This window comes from Stegodyphus dumicola, chromosome 11, assembly GCF_044657685.1.
Source record: "Stegodyphus dumicola isolate Sdum_Otavi_A_Nest chromosome 11, ASM4465768v1".
Classification (NCBI taxonomy): Eukaryota; Metazoa; Arthropoda; class Arachnida; order Araneae; family Eresidae; genus Stegodyphus; species Stegodyphus dumicola.
In genome coordinates, this window is record NC_140778.1 from 21,509,327 (window position 1) to 21,529,228 (window position 19,902).

Genomic DNA, 19,902 nt, shown 5'->3' on the forward strand with positions numbered 1-19,902 from the left:
ATACAAACTGCAAAGGTATCTGGGGGCGAAGGATTTTATGATATGGAAGAAGAATAACCCAAATAATTAATAGCGAAATGATGAATGAAGAACTGGATTATCTTATAGGACCAGCCGACAGGTGAAAGCAATAATAATAATGACTAGCGGCTGCGGCCAAAGCGAAATATATAAGTTCTGTCTGCACTTGAAAGAAAAGTGTACAGAAACATTTCAATATGAATGAATTTAGTTTATTCTTTCCAAGCAATACCCAATTCGTAAATATTTTTTTCAGTCGAAACGGGCCTTTTTCCCTGAAGAACTACTGTTTTCGTTTTGCAATTTTGCATTGAATCACTATATACGGCGAATCACTTTTCAAACTGTTGCCATCCAATGTTAGAGTCCTGCATTATATTTGAAGAAATTAAATAATGAAAAATCTGCATAAATGTATGTATACTTCTCGCATTGTGATAAAACAACGGTACCTAGAGCCATCGAATTTTGAATGACGTAATCCTCCTACGAATATGGGCATGTGGAAGATGAAATTTGAAATTTGGAATTTGTTTTATGATCAATTTCATATTTTGTAAAGCTTTAACGAATTTTTGATTAACAAACTCAAGAATTTCAAAGCGAGAAATATGAAATAGAGAATAAAACAAATTCGAAACTCAAAATTCTGGCTTCCAGGTACCAATGTTAGGGTGGAGGACTATGCTATTAAGAATGGCAACGGATTTTGGTTTTTAACAGTGTGAGAAACATGCATACCTTCATGCAGTTTCTTCATTATTTAATATCGTTAAATATTTATAACACAGAGCTATAATATTTGGTGGCAACCATTCGAAAAGCGACACAACGCACTTAAGTGTTTCGACACAAACTGCCGTTTCCAGTCTAATATCCTTTTTCTCCCTCTTTTCTGCATGCCTTCGTGGTGTAATTGTTAGCACACTCGGTTCGCATTCAAGTGGTCCAGGCTCGAGTCCCGCGGAGGGCATTGCTCATTTTTCGCATCTGCTACTTCAAAATAACCTAATAATTCTACAGTGGCGCCCAAACTAAAAGGTGGTGGATGATGTTTCTTCACGACCATGATTTGTGAATTCCGTTCCCTAATCTCCAGTTTCCCTTTAAAAGGGAGAGTATATAAGGTATTTTCTCTCTCATTTGTGTATGCCTTCGTGGTGTAATAGCTAGTACACTTGAGATGTCCAGGTTCAAATCCCGGCGAGGACATTGCTCATTTTTCACAACTCCTACTTCAAAATAACCTAACATCTCTGCAACCCCATTCGGAGCTAACGTCCAATTTTGACTAAAAATTATATAAACAGATTTTCCATGTATGTCTTTTCTGCACGCAAAGAAACCGCTTAGTAATATGCGTCAAATACAGAGACGTTTCGGTATAATTACTACAAAGTGATTACAGGTTTAAGAAACCATTACAAATGGATCACTTTCAAATGCCTCAAGGATTACTGAAGTTACCACTACATCAAAAAAAAAAAAAAAAAACTTAAAAACTAGCCGGAGGTGTACCACAGTAAGTAGACATAATTTAAAAAGATAAAAAATCCAACAATGAATAATTTCAATCCAATAATTTCAACGATTAAAGGATCAAACTTGAACATTTAAAACACCAATGCATTCAAACACTATAAGTCAGCCATTCAAAACAAATCAGCATAAAACACTAGTTTAGAGTCATTATAAACGGATTACACTAAAAAAGTGATCCACTTTTATATGTCACGGTAGAAATGATCTGATGTCAAACATGTCAAGCAGTGCTAATAGATAATTTGTAGAAGTAGAAGTGAGTATGATGTCGGATTACCAAAACACAGGCAATGCTACAATTTAACAACTGTCGAAATTAAAAAACGAAGTTCTTGACTTTATTTCCAATTCAATATATCTATAATTAAAAGGAAATTAAGCAATAGAAATACGAATGTTATTAAATTAGATTGGCATATTATTTTAGATCCATTACTGATATTATTATATTAGATACATGATTGATATTATTATATTAAACTAAAATATTATATTAAATTGATTATTAGCCTAAAGGGTCAATTCTCCCCACAAGAGCTATCTAATTGTTGCCATCCAATATTAGAGATCTGCATTATATTTAAAGAAATTAAATAATGAATAATCTGCATCAATGTATACAAGTTTCTCGCATTGCGATAAAACAACGGTACCTAGAGCCATTCAGTTTTGAATAACGTATACATCTCCACCCGAATATGGGCTTCTGGAAGCCCAAATTTCCAGTTTGGAATTAGTTTTATTACCTATTTTATATTTTGTAAAGCATTTATGAGTTTTTGATTTAAAAAGTCAACGATTTCAAAGCGAGCAGTGGCAGCACTGTACGGAAAAAAACATTTTTATCTGCAGCGCGCGAGATTGTATATGGGAAATTCTAAAGAAATGCTCATTTAAAATTATTTTGCGATATTGCTGTTGAACTGAATTTTATGGTTTATGTGCGAAGAACATGATATTTAATAAATAAAGGTAACACAAAAAACGTTAAAAAATGCCCTTTTGGGCGTAATATAAAATCTGAAAGCTTTCAGATTTTTTTTTTTATTTTTAATATTTATTATATTTGATTTATTTTTAGACCAAAAGTGCTATTAGTCTCGAAACACCATTTTGTGTTGTTTTCATTCGAGTCTGTTGCCGTTCGATAAAACATAAGATATTATTCTTCCACATTTAATTTGTGTTATTAATTAACAAACTAAACTATTTAAATTGATTAGACGTATTTCTTAAAAATATTCTTTTCTTTGTTCTTTTCCATCTGGTTGACTGAAATAAAAAATGCATTTAATTCAGGGTACATTTAAATAAAAAAACATTCAATATTGCCTCCCAAACGGTATAGTGATTAGGGAAGCCTACTGCAGAAGGAAAGGCCAGGACTCGAATCACAGAGAAGGCATGGGTGTTTGTAAATGTATAGTGTCTCTGCGGCATGGAAGCATCATGAATATAGGGCGATTAGAAAGTCTTCCTGTGTAGACTGATTACTGCAGACGGAAAGGCCAAGGCTTGAATCACGGTGAAGGCATGGATGTTTGTAAATGTATAGTGTCTCTGCGGCATGGGAGCACCATGAATATAGGGCTATCCGAAAGTTTTCCTGTGTAAACTGGGGGTACGGGAGAAGTATGGGAGACTTCCCGACCCCCACAAAACTAGAGTGAAAATGAAAATCCAGCCTTTTTGATGTTCTTGCAATCATTCTTCCATGAAATTTATTAAAAAGACAACAACAACATTCAATAGTTTTATAGAATTACATTGCATATTTTTTAACTTTTTAAACTTTCACAAAATACATAATGTCCGTGCATTAGTCTAAATGCATATTCATTTAGTATCTAATGAAATGTTTCGTTATTCCACCTGGGCCATCTCTATCGATAAATCATAGAGCCTTTCGGAACGATCCTTAGGATCTAAAAATTTCAATACTTTGAGATTTTTCCCCCTTCCAATCGTGTCTCATCAATCTCCGTTCAATCAATCGTGTCTCAGTTCATTACATCAATGTTCAATTTTCTTAGTGAGATGACTTATATATTATTACTAGCGGAAGTATCTGATGTCAGTTAAGTTATGTTGACAATAATGTGTCTAACAACAGAGAGAACGATACCGCTGTAATTCTTCTCTAATAACGATGTAAAAAATACGATTCATAGTCAGATACATTTCAGTCTGACACTACCTAAAAAATTTCCATGGAAAAATAAACTAATTCTCTCTCATTATATTAGCAACAATGGCTCACAGTTTTGAATGATTTTCGTTTTTCTAATCAAATGGTTGTGAAAGCTCAAACTCCATCTAGTATTTCACTTATATTCAATTTTAGTCGAAATCAATCAGAAATCAATAGCGCCAACAAACAAACATATAAACAGGCATTCCTCTTTGTAAAACTACAAATTTTTCATTATCAAACTGTACGATTTGAAAGCGAGCAGCAGTGTGCGAAATAAAGCATTTTTATCTCCAACGCGACAGACTGTTGCCACTCGTGAAAATGAGTGTTTTTCAGAGTTTTTAATTAATATCTCGGCTCATTTTTATCTCCAACGCGACAGACTGTTGCCACTCGGGAAAATGAGTGCGAAAATCAGTGTTTTTCAGAGTTTTTAATTAATATCTCGGCTCATTTTTAACTCCAATGCGACAGACTGTTGCCACTCGTTAAAATGAGTGCGAAAATGAATGTTTTTCAGAGTTTTTAATTAATATCTCGTCTCATTTTTATCTCCAACGCGACAGACTGTTGCCACTCGGGAAAATGAGTGCGAAAATGAGTGTTTTTCAGAGTGTTTAATTAATATCTCGGCTCATTTTTATCTCCAATGCGACAGACTGTTGCCACTCGTTAAAATGAGTGCGAAAATGAGTGTTTTTCAGAGTTTTTAATTAATATCTCGGCTCATTTTTATCTCCAACGCGACAGACTGTTGCCACTCGGGAAAATGAGTGCGAAAATGTTTTTCAGAGTGTTTAATTAATATCTCGGCTCATTTTTATCTCCAATGCGACAGACTGTTGCCACTCGTTAAAATGAGTGCGAAAATGAGTGTTTTTCAGAGTTTTTAATTAATATCTCGGCTCATTTTTATCTCCAACGCGACAGACTGTTGCCACTCGGGAAAATGAGTGCGAAAATGAGTGTTTTTCAGAGTTTTTAATTAATATCTCGGCTGATTAAAGTGGTACGAAAATAGAAACAGTCGAAATGACTTCCTGAGAATTTTTGGAATCGGGAATAATGTACTTAAGTTTAGCAATGTTATTTTTATTTCATTGTAAAACTTAGAAATTTTTTACTAAACTCTACGATTTGAAAACGAGTAGTGGCAACGCTTCTCGAAATAAAGCAGATTTTTATCTCCAGCGTGCCACACTGTTGCCATTCGGTAAATGAGGGCGAAAACGATTTTTTAACTAATAATCTCTGATTTTAGCTTTTTTTAGTCCAAAAGGGTTTTTGTCCCTGAAGGACTATTATTTTCGTTTTGCGATTTTGCTTTGGTTCACTTTAAATGTTCGTTTCACTTTTCAAACTGTTGCCACCAAGTGTTAGAGTCCTGAATTATATTGGAAGAAATTAAATTATGAAAAATCTGCATAAATATATGTATATTTCTCGCATTGTGATAAAACAACGGTACCTAGAGCCATCCAATTTTGAATGACATAATCCTGCTGCGAATACGGACATGTGGAAGCCGAAATTTGAAATCTGGAATTTGGTTTATGATCGATTTCATATTTTGTAAAACTTTAACGAATTTTTGATTAACAACCTCAAGGATTTCAAAACGAGCAATGGCAACGTCGTACAAGAAAAAACATTTCTATCTTCAGCGTGCGAGAACTCTGTATCGGAAATTCTAAAGATGGGCTCAATTTAAAATCATTTTGCGATAATTGCTCTTGAAATGAATTTTATGGTTGTTTATGTACGTAGAACGTGATATTTAATAAATAAAGATTATGATGTTATGTTTAAATATTAAAAAAACTCCCCTTTGGACGTAATTTAAAATACGAAACCTTTCTAATATTTTTGCTTTCTGAAAAAAGTGGATTTCTACCTTTCTCAGGACCCAGAAAACAATTATAAGTTTGATGATGATAACTATAGCAATGACCGAGTTAATCGCGAACAAACACACAAACAGACATTCTTCTTTATATATATAGATTATATTAGACCGATATATATCCGATACTGTATTTGATTATTTAATTACTATTAAAGCGTTGTTTAGAAAGGAATTTGGTTTTTGTTGTTTTTCTACATTTCAAGCAAGTTTCAAGATTTAAAGCAAGTTGAAAAAGCAATAGGAGCTTTGTAATTGCAATGAAAACCTTCCCTTCAGATTGGGGAAAATGATTGATGAATCCTATGAAATATTACAGAAGCAAATCAAATGCAGTTCTTTAGAACTGAAAACTAATTAATCGTGTTGAAATTGACTCAGTAATTGAATGGAGAACGATCTATTCAAAACAGTTCAGAGAAGAATGGTAGCTGAAGCATATTCATACGCTGATTTTTTTCAAAAAAAAAAAAAAAACAGCTGTCAATCATCTTGCTTAAGAAAGGAGTTCAACTTTGACAGCTTGGAAAAGATGAGTTAGACGGGTATTTTGAAAAGACATTGACATTGCCTTGCCAGAAGAAGGATGATTTGAAAAGACCTTGTCTCTGAAAAGATAACGTTATTCGGTTGTTACTTTTCGCCAATTTTCAAATTTGGCGTACATATGCTGTTGCAGAAGAAAAAAAAAGAAAATTAAAGATAAATTAATATTTAAAGTTTAATTTGAGCAATGCATTGCATAAAATGACTAGAAATATTGTTACGGATTTTGTGTTTAGTTTACTATTTTTAGTAGAATTTGTGTTTAGTTTACTATTTTAGTAGAATTTGTGTTTAGTTTACTACTTTTAGTAGAATTTGTGTTTAGTTTACTATTTTTAGTAGAATTTGTGTTTAGTTTACTATTTTTAGTAGAATTATAATTAAAATTGTTGTATTTCCCGGTGCAATGCAGCACGTGACGAGTTTTTAAACAAAGCTACGCCGAAAAAGTAAAAATACATGAGCACTCGCATTTAATAAATACATATCTCGTAATTGTAATAAATAATATCTCTTTTGCTTTCCAAAAACCTCAAGAAAATACCAGAATGTTCTCGTGCATGATTAAAAAGCTTCTAAAAGCCGGAGCAAAACATCTCAGTTCATTTTTTTATTAATTGTTTACTTAGTTCTCTTATTGATTGTAGTGAATTCACGGTGAGATAGGAATAGCTTTCTCTGTGTTTTGAATTGCGTTTTATTTAACGTTTTAGTAGTTCAAAATATAACTACTGTGTGATATTGTGATATTGTACGAATATCTCTGAGGAAATATTTCAGCATTTTGTTTTATTTCTCGCGATAAGAATAAATTTTATTAACCTTTTTATCAACTTGTGTATTCAATCATTACGGAAGCTAAAATATATCTCTACTATTTAAAATATTTAAAAAAAAATTGAAAATTTTTAGATACAAATTTAGCAAATCAATAAGAATATTTTGTCTCCCATTTCATGTGAAATCCGTTTCCTTGAGATTATTTTACTTCCAATTAGTCTATAAATCTGCCTAAGAGAGGGCAGTACATATTGAAACTTATCTTAACTAGTTTATCTATGCCACTGAATATATACTGCCACTTTTAGACAGATTTATAAACTAATTTTGGGTAAAATAATCTCAAGGTAACGGACTAGAATTAAAGTGGAAGACAAATTATTTTTCTATTAATTTGCTAAAGACAAAAACTATTGTAATTAATTTTTATCATGAATATAACACATTAATAGTTTATATTTAAAATAATTAAATTTCTTTATTTAAAAGAATAAATTAGGTTACAAAACAAAGAGGTTGGATACCATGAAAGTTGAAAGAGCCAGGCATTTTTGCCTACGATCACACATTTTAAGATTTATATCTATAAAATTTCAATTTTTTTATGTTTTGAATTGTAGAAATATATTTATAGTCATCTTTATGCAGTGCATTGCTCAAATTAAACTTTAAATATTAATTTATCTTGAATTTTCTTTCTTTTCTTCTGGGACAGCATGCGAAAGTAAAATTTGAAAATAGGCCTTTTTTGTTAATCAAAATTTCGTTGAAGTTTTACAAAATTTTAAATAAATAATAAAACAAATTCAATATTCGGGCTTTCAAAATGCATATGTTCGCTTGGAGGACTATGCTATTCAAAATCGGATGGGTCTAGGTACCGTTGTTATTTCTTCACAATGCGAGAAACATTCTTGCATCCATGCAGGTTCTTCATTATTTAGTTTCTTTAAATATAATATATGGTGATAATATTTGGTGGCAACAGTTTGAAAAGAGAATCGACGCAAAATGCCGTTTTGAAATTAATAGCCTTTCTGGGATAACGCCGTTTGGCCTAAAGAGAAAAGAAAGAGAAGAAATTCTGGCCCATCTGCTGTGTTTAAATAGAGCATTCGGACTGCTTAAGTTCTAAACTAGTGCTTTATGCAGTTTAAGTATGCATTAAATAGAAAAAAATGCTTTGACAATTATTTGATGAAAATAAAGTACGTCTGAAGAAAAGATCCCATATTAATGGTGAATTTATTGTTTGGGTTACAAAATAAATTATTGAATTCGCGCTAGAAAAGTAAATTAGTAATTGATATTTTACTTAATCTGATTGTGGAAAATTACACGAAGTTCTCTTTATAAGGCAATAATATTTTCGCAAAGACCTTCTGTTAATGAAACTGACTTATGCTAAACTTACACAAGGGTAAAAGCATGAAACTCTCATATATAGCTATTCCAATAGCTTAGGCTTCGACCCGAGTCAAACTACCAGTGTCCAGTGATTCCACTCCGGTCAGATGCGTAAAAGAGGGTCGCTTGAACGGTAATCCAAACCGTCCATCATCTGTATATATATGTTACGGTGAAACACCGAAATCTGGAGAATGTCGACATTCACATAGTCTCTTGGTGTATGTCCGAAATATTTTCCAAATACTCTTATTTCTGACTTACACTGGTCAATGTCGACATTCACCATGTACTAATGGTGAATGTTGAACATATAAGAATATTATATTTTCTTCTCCGTAATTCAGTCGAGAATAAACGCACTTGAGATTTGAAATAAGAACTTAAAAACATGAGAACCTAAAACACAAATACATTCAAAATGAGAAAGGAAAATAATAGAAGTTAAAAACTTACTTAATTATACAGTACGTTCTAAATGAGAAAATAAAATAAGAGTCATAAAAAACTTACTAAATTATGTGATTCAAATCTTATTTATTGCAACAACTTAAACTATTATGGCACTTTATAACCTCTCTGTTCGACTCTCACCAGAGCATATCTGTGATTGTCGACATACACCGGTGAGGGTCCGAATATACAAGAATGTAGTGCAATATTCGATCTTTCACCGACGTATTTGGTGAACGTTGATAATCTCCGGTGAAAGTCGACATTCTCCAATTTCGGTCTTTCACGGTAACATATATATAAAAGGAAAAGTCCGTCTATCTGTGCGTGTGTGTCTTTCGTTCATGCTTTTTGCACGTAAGCTAATAAACCCAGGGTTAAGAAATTTGGTACATAGGTGCATCTAGACCAGAGCCAGTGCACCTGGAAGCGATTTTTTTCAAAATTCGAATCAGATTTTTTTTTAATGTCTTTTGATGAAATCGCATCAAATTGGTAATTCAATAGCAGCAATGGCACCCAACCATTGTTGCTGATATCAGCATTGTTGCCACTCAGAAAAAAAGAGAGCGATCATTCTGCGCAGTTTTTAAATTTAATGCTTCTCTTGGATACCGGACATTGTTGACAGAAGGCAATGGAAAGTGGGTTAATTTATTTATTAGGATAATTAATATTTGTATTAAGGGATGTTGCCTATTTCGTTGTAATTTTTTTTATATGTGTAATACATTTTTATTGAAATTTGTGTTTTTAGTCCAAAGGGACTTGAGTCCCGAAGGACTATTACATTCGTTTTGGCATTTTGCGTCGGACGGATAAATGTCGGTTCACTTTTCAAACTGTTGCCGTAAAATGTTAGAGTCCTGCATTATATTTGAAGAAATTAAATAATGAAAATCTGCGTAAATGTATGTATATTTCTCACATTGTCATAAAATAACGGTACATAGAGTCATCGAATTTTGAATAACGTAATCCTCCAACGAATATGAGCATGTGGAAGACCAAATTTGAAATTTGAAATTTGTTTTATGATCGATTTCCTATTTTTTAAAACTTTGACGAATTTTTGATTAACAAACTCAAGGATTTCAAAGCGAGCAATGGCAACGTTGTGCAGAAAAAACATTTTTATCTCCAGCGCGTGATTCTCTGTATCGGAAATTCTAAAGATATGCTCGTTTTAAAACTATTTTGCGATATTGCTGTTGCACTGGATCTTATGGTTTAAGTGCGAGGAACATGATATTTAATAAAGAAAGGTAACACACAAAATGTTAAAAGATGCCCCTTTGGACGTAATTTAAAATCTGAAACATTTCAGATTTTTTTTTTTTTATTTATTTTAAATTTGATTTTTATTTATTTATTTATTTATTTGGGTGATGTTATTATTAAATTTAGCTTTTGTAGATGACGCTGCTATTGCGAACGCAGATTGACTAAGTCAATCACGTGACTACTCGTGCTTTGGAGTCGAGAGTAGATGTTCTGTTTATGTTAGCTGAATTCGCAGCACAACTTTAAATTATTTTTTAATTTGCACAACTTATAATTTAATTTTAGCTTATTTTTTAACTTTTCGTGAATCTTTACATTATGGTAACTTGGCGATTTTTTGGCGAAAATTTTGGGACCAATCCTGCTACAGCAACCTGCTAGTTTTGTTTTGGACGCCATTTTGTTTTCACGAAGTAAAGGCATGTTTTTTTTTTTTTTAACTCAACATTTTTTCCAATAATCTGCTAGCCGAATTACGCTTATACTAGAACTTTTATTGAACAAAAATGCTTAATCATGACGAAGATTAGGTGCGAAATTGGGAGAAAGTGCAGAATCGCAAACTGCTTGCCGCGTTTTTAAGAATTGCACATACACGGTATCCATGTACACGTCGACCTATTTTCACTTAAAAAAAATCCCAGAATTGCACAAAAATGGCATTGCGCACTCTCTTGACATTATCCATGTACACATCGACCTATTTTCACTTAAAAAGACAATTATTCACTTAAAAAGTAGTCCTAGCTAGTAACCTTTATCGCCTTACCAAAATGTCGCCAAACTACCTGTTACCATATTCTAAAGATTAGCCCAACTTTCTTTTTGGCTTGAAAATAGAATCGCATTTTTAATACAGTCCATTGCCATTTGTTATTAATCCGCATCGCATCGCTGCATGAGTTAGTTAGGGAGAAATAAAGTTATTCTGCAGAGTATAATTCTGTACTGTTTTTAAATTTAATGTTTGATGTTCCTTTTAGGCATTTTTCCAGTGTATTTAAAAGCCAGACGAAGGTGGTCGCGTAGCGGCTAGTTTATTAATATTTTTAATTAAAGATGCATTTCTTATTTCACAGACCAAAAATGTACTGTTCTGTACTGCTTGAGAAAGAGTAAGGTTTAGCAAAAGTGTATATTAATCAAAACAATTTCAATATAAACTTGGGTCATTTTTATAAAAGACAAAATCTGATATATTTTTGCTGCGGAATTCGTATCTGCGTTTAAAACAGAAATGTAATAAATATTGAACATTCAGGGATTTTATGTACATAGACTTATTTTTTAGTTATAAAAAGACTCGGGCACTTTTTAAAAATTATTTGATGTAAAGGTGATCATTATCGTCACGAATTTTGTACTTCGATAGCTAATGTTAGTAGAATTATAATTAAAATTGTTGTATTCCCTCCGTGCAATGCAGCACGAGACTTGCGAGAAAGATAAGCGGGAAAAGTAAAAATACATGTGCACGTGCATTTAACATTTAATAAATGGGCATCTCTTTATTTTGTACTGAAACTGAATAAATGTAATTGACCACTATGTTAGCTGTAACCGTAGTCTCATCCTCTTATTGCTTTCCAGAAATCTCGAGCAGCAGAAATTGCTAGAAATTTCTCCCGATCGATTTAAATCTATAAAAGACAGAGAGAGAACATCTCAGATCAGGTGTTTAGTTAGCTGCTGTTGCTTTTGTTGCGAGTTCAGCGTGAGATCACATTAGCTTTCTCTTTCAATGCGCACTGCATTGCATTCTATTTATTGTTTCTAGTAATTTGAAATATAACTACTAACTATTACTGCGTGACATTTTGAACACTTATACGAATATCTCTGAGGATTAAGACACAATAACACGCCGAACAAATACTAATTCAGAAGTCAAACAGCAAACTAAGAGAGCCTTAAAATTTCGCGTCAAGGAACATGAGGTATATGTTAGAAAAAAGGAAACACAGAAGTTTCTGTTGCCCAACATTGTTGGTCCGAAAATCACACGTTCAAGTTTTCTGCTGCCAAAATTATTCAAAAAACATCTTCCATTGGAGAACTGGATTTTCTAGAGGCATTTCACATTCAAAAAAATCTTTCTGTTCTAGTTAACGATCCTAATTCCAATCCATCTTTGCTTCGGCCTTTAAAGAAATTATGTTTTAGTTCTGGTTTCACCAACAGATGGCGCCACTAGCTTATTTTATGTCCAGGCTTCCTTATCTTATCAGATCATTATATCTTATTTCCCTCACTTCCGCTTTTGCAGCTGACGATGGTGGTTCGCTAAAACCATCGAAACTAGTCCTGTGAAAATTTGAAAATATAACGCTAATTTTTGTTGTTTGACTTCTGAATTAATCTCTGAGGATATTCCTACAATTCCAGCGTTCTGTTATATTTCTTTCGATAGGAGTAATTAACCTTTTATCAGACATGCGCATTCAATCTATTACGAAATCGTACTCTCGCAACAATATATATGATGAAATAGAAATTAGTACTGGGCTTATTATTACATACTTTTCGCCTTTCAAAAACTATAAACATAAATGGTTATGTCTGACCGGTGCTAAGAATATATGTTTGCACAAAGATTATATCATAAAAATTGCACTTTTATTTGCCAAAATATTAGTATTCGCAAATGTAAATCTATTGCTTAGAACAAATAAAAAAAATAATTATAAATTCATTTGCTTTTGAGCATACTATTCTTTAATATTCAGAAAACACGAAACTAGTTTTGCTTTTTTAACGAGCGGAGTGCATCTGTTATTGAACTGCAATTAAATCTAAGCATCAAACTATACTAGTAGAAATTACTTACCCACAAACTGGCGAAATTGTCTACAGCAAACTGCCAGTATTATTCACAATATTGCCTAGGTTTCGTGCCAGCAGAAAACCATCAGCAAAGGAAATTCAAAATCCAATCAATTCCTGAAAAGAAAATAAGGAAAATTAAAATTTATAATTTGCTTACATATCATGAATTTCATAGAAATCAATTATATACTTATATATAGAGAGAGACAAAAGCGGTCCTAAATATTATATACTATCGGCTGATTCACTGTCGTTAACAAAGCACATTTACTTTCTCGTAGGAAGTAAAGAAAGTATTGTAATTTCGAAAAATTTCGGGTATCATACTTATGTAGGAACAGAATAAAGAACCATTTCTTCCAAAATGGTTTTAAAATGGATTTAAAATAGATTCAAAAGGGGTTTCTTTCGTTTTCAATACATGCATGTATCTCGCTTAACTCAAAACAGATGGGGTCTGCTTTAAACATGTAGTTATGCACCTCCCGTTTTCGTTGAAATTGGCCGTACCAAAAGCATATAAATATATATATATATATTTAAACAAATTTAAATTTTAACAAACACGTATAAGAGTAAAAAAGCAAATTAAAAGCCAAAATAAAGAGAAAAAAAAAAGAAAAAAAGCCAAAATAATAATAAAAAAAATGTGCAAACATATAAAAGATTTAATTCTCGAACTAATCTACAATATCATTTAAATTCAGAAGCATAAGCAAATCAAATGCAAAACCAATCCATGAAAATAAATTCACTAATCTAGCAAATTAAAATTAAACCAAACAATTTTTTTAAAAATGCATAAGTGAATGACTATTGAGTAGGCAGGAGACAGACTTATCAAGGGGAAGTTGCCTCCAAACCTAACTCTCCAATTATTCAATTCGTGTTTCGTCATTCATGCAGGCAAGGGTAAAAGTCAAAACCAAAAGTAAAAAGAAATACCAATAAAGTGGTACCCTTAGAAATTAGCATTAAGAATTAAAGTTCTAAAAGGAAAACACTAATTGGGTCCTTTGAGAAACAAGTAAAGTCAAGTATTAAATTAAACTTTTTTTAGTCCAAAGGGATTTCAGTCCCGAAGGACTATTGCTTTCGTTTTGGCATTTTGCGTCGGACTCATAAACGTCGGTTCACTTTTCAAACTGTTGCCACAAAATGTTAGAGTCCTGCATTATATTTGAAGAAATTAAATAATGAAAAATCTACATAAATGATTGTCTACTTCTCGCATTGTGATAAAACAATGGTACATAGAGCCATCGAATTTTGAATGACGAAATCCTACTGCGAATATGGGCATCTGAAATCCCAAATTTGGAATTTGTTTTATTATAGATTTTATATTTTGTAAAACTTTAACGAATTTTTGATTTACAAACTCAATGCTTTAAAAGCGAGAAATGGCAACGTTATATAGAAAAAAAAAATACTTTTATCTCCAGCTCGCGAGACTGTGTATATCGGAAATTCTAAAGATATGCTTAATTTAACATTATTTTGCGATATTGCTCTTGAACTGAATTTTATGGTTTAAGTGCAAAGAACATGATATTTAATAAATAAAGGTAACACTCAAAACGTTAAAAAAACGCCCCTTTGGAAATAATTTAAAATCTGAAAAATTTCAGATTTTTTTTTTAATTAAATTTTTTAAAAAATTAATTTTTTTTGTTTAATTTTAATTTGCTAAATTAGTGAATTTATTTTCATGGATTGGTTTTGCATTTGATTTGCTTATGCTTCTGAATTTAAATGATATTGTAGATTAGTTCGAGAATTAAATCTTTTATATTGTTGCGTGCGTACGGGTTCGTTATGAAATGAATGCACAAGTCCGATGAAAAATGAACAAAAATTTATTATTATCACAACAAAAATGCTTAAATTTTCTCAAATTATCATGCAGTATTACAATATCTCATAGTAGTTATCTTTTAACTACTCAAATGTCCAATAGAACGTAATTCAAAACAGCTAAAGAACGCCGTGAATTCGCTACAATCAACAACAGTAGTTTTCTAAACAACAATACACTAAGCAACTACTACAAACTGAGATGTTTTCCTCCTTTTATAAGATTTTAAAATCACGCGCTAGAATTTTCCAGTACTTTCTCGAAATCAAAAAGAGATATTTAGTTATTTAATGCACGCGCTCTTGTATTTTCAATTTTCCGGCTTAGCTTTCTTTTAATATTCGTCACGCGCTGCACTGCGCGAGAAATAAAACCATTTAATTTATAATTGAACTAACATTAGCTTTTTAAATACCAAATTCGTAACAATATATATAGAGAGATAATCTTTAATGAATTATATCCGAACAGTAATATGAGTGGAAAAATACATGAAAATAAATTTGTCACATTTGTTTAGATTTATTATTTAAAAATATATTTACATTTTTTCAACAACGACAACTATAGTAAGTCCTTTAAAAATTTTGGATCTTTTCCAAGAACTGCACGTCCCGGGCAGTACAAACCGTGGGCAGGAAGCTAAACTTACAACTGTGGCATAAATGCATTAATAAGCATTACATTACAATAATAAACAACATGAACAATAAATGCAATACATAAAACAAATCAAATGCTATCAAATACAAATCAAATACACATTTAAAAACGAAATGGACCATGGTCTTATACTATTTACAATTATTTACATTATGTACTGTGGCCATAGTAATGAGCTAACCTGTCGTAATGAACGACTTTAGGTTTAGAGTTCGAAGACTTACGAATCCGAACCACGATGTCATTCAGCCTGTTTAGGACTGTGTACGGCCCATCCCAAGGTGACTGTAATTTCGGACAAAGTCCTTTCCGTCCAGTCGGATTCCACAACCACACCTTGTCTCCTTCGTGGATTGATGTTCAGTAGCTCTTGTGTCGTATCGGGTCTTCATCTTCTCCGTCGCCAAGTTGACTCGCTCTCGTGCAAAATTGTGCATCACTTCAAACCGGGCCTGGGGATCTTGAATATATTCCTCAGACGATGAAGGAGCATCCGGAGGGCGGCCAAACAATAGATCACAAGGCAGACGAAGGTCACAACCGAAAAGCATCTGTGATGGAGAATAGCCGGTAATCTCGTGGACAGCACTACGGTAAGCCAGTAAAAAGAGTGGTAATTTCTTGTCCCAGTCCTGTTGGTTTCTGTCAGTCCTTTTCCTTCCCGTGGCATTTAATTGTCTGTTTAAATCGTATGCCTTATTTTCCGTGCTCTGGGGAATTCTGCAGTTCCTTCGTAGGTGGCCTTCAACACCGCAATTCCAGCACTTTAGGGTCGGTTTTGTTTCACCACTATTCCGTCTTAAAGCATTCACTGGTCTTGTCAACTCATCCGTTTCATTATCCGTGCCCTGGGGTGTTCTGCAATGCCGTCGTAGGTGACCTTCAGAACCACATCTCCAACATCTTACAGCCACTTTGTTCTCACTGCTACTCCGTATCAAAGCGTCGACTTGTCTGGATAAATCATCTAAACGAGCCATCAGTTGATCCACTTGGTTGTGGACTCGCATAGCTCTGACTGGGTAGCGGTCTGTATGAGTTGCTTGCTGGGCTGCCTCGAATTTCATGGCTAACAACAGAGCACTTTTTATATCCTTCACATCCGCCCTTCGTATAGCTTTCTGTATTTCAGGGTCCCGGATGCCATCGATGAAATATTGCAGGGACAGGATTTCCTTTGTTTCTGTCGGGCACTCCGAAAAGGCGTGATGTGACAGCCTTTCAACATCCGTGGCGACCTCCTGAAGTGTTTCGGTAGGCTTCTGTTGACGAGATTTTAACTGGAGCCTGCTGTAGTCTTTTAAACACTTCTCCCCAAAGCGCAACTCCAAGGCGCCGGACAGAGCTTCGAAATCTAACCTTTTGTTTTCGGGAAGAGTCTGAAGGATATCCTCTGCGTCGGCTCTTAAAGAAGCGGCGAGATGACAGGCCTTAGCTTGGGAATCCCATCCATTCGCATCCGCCACGATAGAAAATTGTGTCTTATACACTTGCCAGGATGTCTTCCCATCATATGTGGATAGCTTCAGAGGTGGACGAGCAGGCATTGGTAAGAATTTAAAATCATCACTCCTGCTCCCTTCCGACGCTATGAATTTCTTTAAAGTATCCATTTCTTTGGCAACTGCAGAAACTCTCTCATCAATTTGTTGTTCGATTTGGTGTTGGACGGCACAAACTCTTCCTTCAATTCGTTCCTCCACAGCAGAAACTCTCCCTTCTATATGTTCTTTTACAGAAGAAACTCTTTCTTCTATTTCTTCTCTCACCGAAGAAACTCTTTCTTCAATATGATCTTTTACGGAAGAAACTTTTTCTTCAATATGTCCAACTTTATTTTCAACTGCGTCAATTCTGCCTTCCATAGCTTCAAATATATTTTCTATTATGCAAGTAATTTCTCTTTTCATTTCTTCTTGACCAGCTTAAACGGCTTTCATTTCGTCCTTAACGGATTCCTGGCCCAATTTCATTTCCTCTTTAATTTCTTCTTTAAATGAGGCAAAGGCTGATATTAACTGCCTTAATTGCTCTTCCATCGCTCTTGTTATTGGCATTCAAATCCCACTTCTGACACCAAAAATTGTTGCGTTCGTACGGGTTCGTTATGAAATGAATGCACAAGTCCGATGAAAATGAACAAAAATTTATTATTATCACAACAAAAATGCTTAAATTTTCTCAAATTATCATGCAGTATTACAATATCTCACAGTAGTTATCTTTTAACTACTCAAATGTCCAATAGAACGTAATTCAAAACAGCTAAAGAACGCTAATCCGCGAATTCGCTACAATCAACAAGAGCAGTTTTCTAAACAACAATAAACTAAGCAACTACTACAAACTGAGATGTTTTCCTCCTTTTATAAGATTTCAAAATCACGCGCAAAAATTTTCCAGTACTTTCTCGAAATCAAAAAGAGATATTTATTTATTTAATGCACGCGCTCTTGTATTTTCAATTTTCCGGCTTAGCTTTCTTTTAATATTCGTCACGCGCTGCACTGCGCGAGAAATAAAACCATTTAATTTATAATTGAACTAACATTAGCTTTTTAAATACCAAATTCGTAACAATATGTTTGCATATTTTAAATTTTTTTTAAAAATTATTTTGGCTTTTTTTCTTTTTTTTCTTTATTTTGGCTTTTAATTTGCTTTTTTACTTTTATACGTGTTTCTTAAAATTTAAATTTAAATTTGTTTAAATTTAAACTTCATTCCTTGAAGCAATGGCGCAAAGAAAATTTAATCAAATTTGTATTTAAATTAAATTTATTTAATTAAATTCAATTTATTCTTATGAAATATATATATATATATATATATATATATTGTGATAAAGTAACGTAAAGGAAGAAGAAACTGAGCATTAATATGGACAAAGATGTCTCATAAGCATAAGCATAAGATGAAAATTATTATTATTTAGCTTCCGAATATGTTTTCAATAGTTCTTAAAATAGTTGTTTATTAAAATAATTAAATTGTTGGCAATGTTAAATACGCAGGCTCGTGAGCCACGTATTGCTCTCTCACGTCTCACGTAAAATGTATAGAATTTGATTTTAAGAAAGATATAGGTTTTTCTCTGGTTGATTGTATGTAGTCATTTTTTTTTTTTTTTTTTAGTCCAAAGGGATTTGAATCCCTAAGGACTATTAGTTTCGTTTTGGCATTTTGCGGTTCACTTTTCAAACTGTTGCCACAAAATGTTAGAGTCCTGCATTATATTTGAAGAAATTAAATAATGAAAAATCTGCATAAATGTATGTATATTTCTCGTATTGTGATAAAACAACGGTACATAGAGTCATCGAATTTTGAATAACGTAATCCTCCAACGAATATGAGCATGTGGAAGACCAAATTTGAAATTTGAAATTTGTTTTATGATTGATTTCCTATTTTTTAAAACTTTGACGAATTTTTGATTAACAAACTCAAGGATTTCAAAGCGAGCAATGGCAACGTTGTGCAGAAAAAACATTTTTATCTCCAGCGCGTGATTCTCTGTATCGGAAATTCTAAAGATATGCTCGTTTTAAAACTATTTTGCGATATTGCTGTTGCACTGGATCTTATGGTTTAAGTGCGAGGAACATGATATTTAATAAAGAAAGGTAACACACAAAATGTTAAAAAACGCCCCTTTGGACGTAATTTAAAATCTGAAACATTTCAGATTTTTTTTTTTTCTTTTTGCGTTTAATAAAATTTTCATGCGCTGTTCCTTCATTAGAGTTTTAATTGGAATCTCTGAGGAAATTCCAACGGAGTGTTAATCCGCTTTTGACAAAACTTTTTGTTGTGTTTCCACCTTGGGCGCACGATATTTTAAAAATGTCTAATGGTACATACTTGAAATTGGATGGAATTCTTTAAATGGGCACTATTTTCTAAGTAACCCGAAAATCTGATGAATATTTTAATATTAAAACATTTTATGCACGAAAACATTACAGATTTTTTAATAAATACATTTCATAAGTTCAACTCCAAATAAAATAAAAATTTAGCGTAGAAGTCTTAAAATTTCTGGTTTACAGTAGTTTCCAAATGCTATAAAGGCTATATATTAAATATGGAAATAAATTATGCAACAGAATGTTTTAAACTGTGCGCGCAAGGTGGAAACACGATGAAGCATTTTGTCACAAAGCGGATTAAATTATAAAAATATTTTTGGCAACACAAACTTTCTGATGACTGCTTCAGAAAGCAGCTATATTATGTAGTCAGGTGTAAAAAGTTAGAAGTAATTGCCTTTAAAATAAATAAGTTATCCCAATTCTTCAACTGTCAGACTATTCGGAGATCTTATGGATTTTGAGGTATATGACTCCACTTAAGTAAACCCCCTGTTCTACTTGGGACTCGAGCATGTTTGAAGAGTCGATAAGAAGAAATAGTTGTCCTTAT

At 32.8% G+C, this 19,902-nt stretch overlaps 1 protein-coding gene across 2 annotated transcripts in view; it reads right to left on the reverse strand.

Annotated features, from left to right (window-relative positions):
• Nucleotides 1-19,902, reverse strand: part of LOC118195459 (clavesin-2-like) — a 233,562-nt gene that overhangs the window by 149,566 nt on the left and 64,094 nt on the right. For both annotated transcript variants that reach the window (XM_085826575.1, XM_085826576.1), the window contains one exon: nucleotides 12,958-13,070. The gene's annotated coding sequence lies outside the window, so the exon portion shown is untranslated. The remainder of the gene's footprint in view (nucleotides 1-12,957; nucleotides 13,071-19,902) is intronic.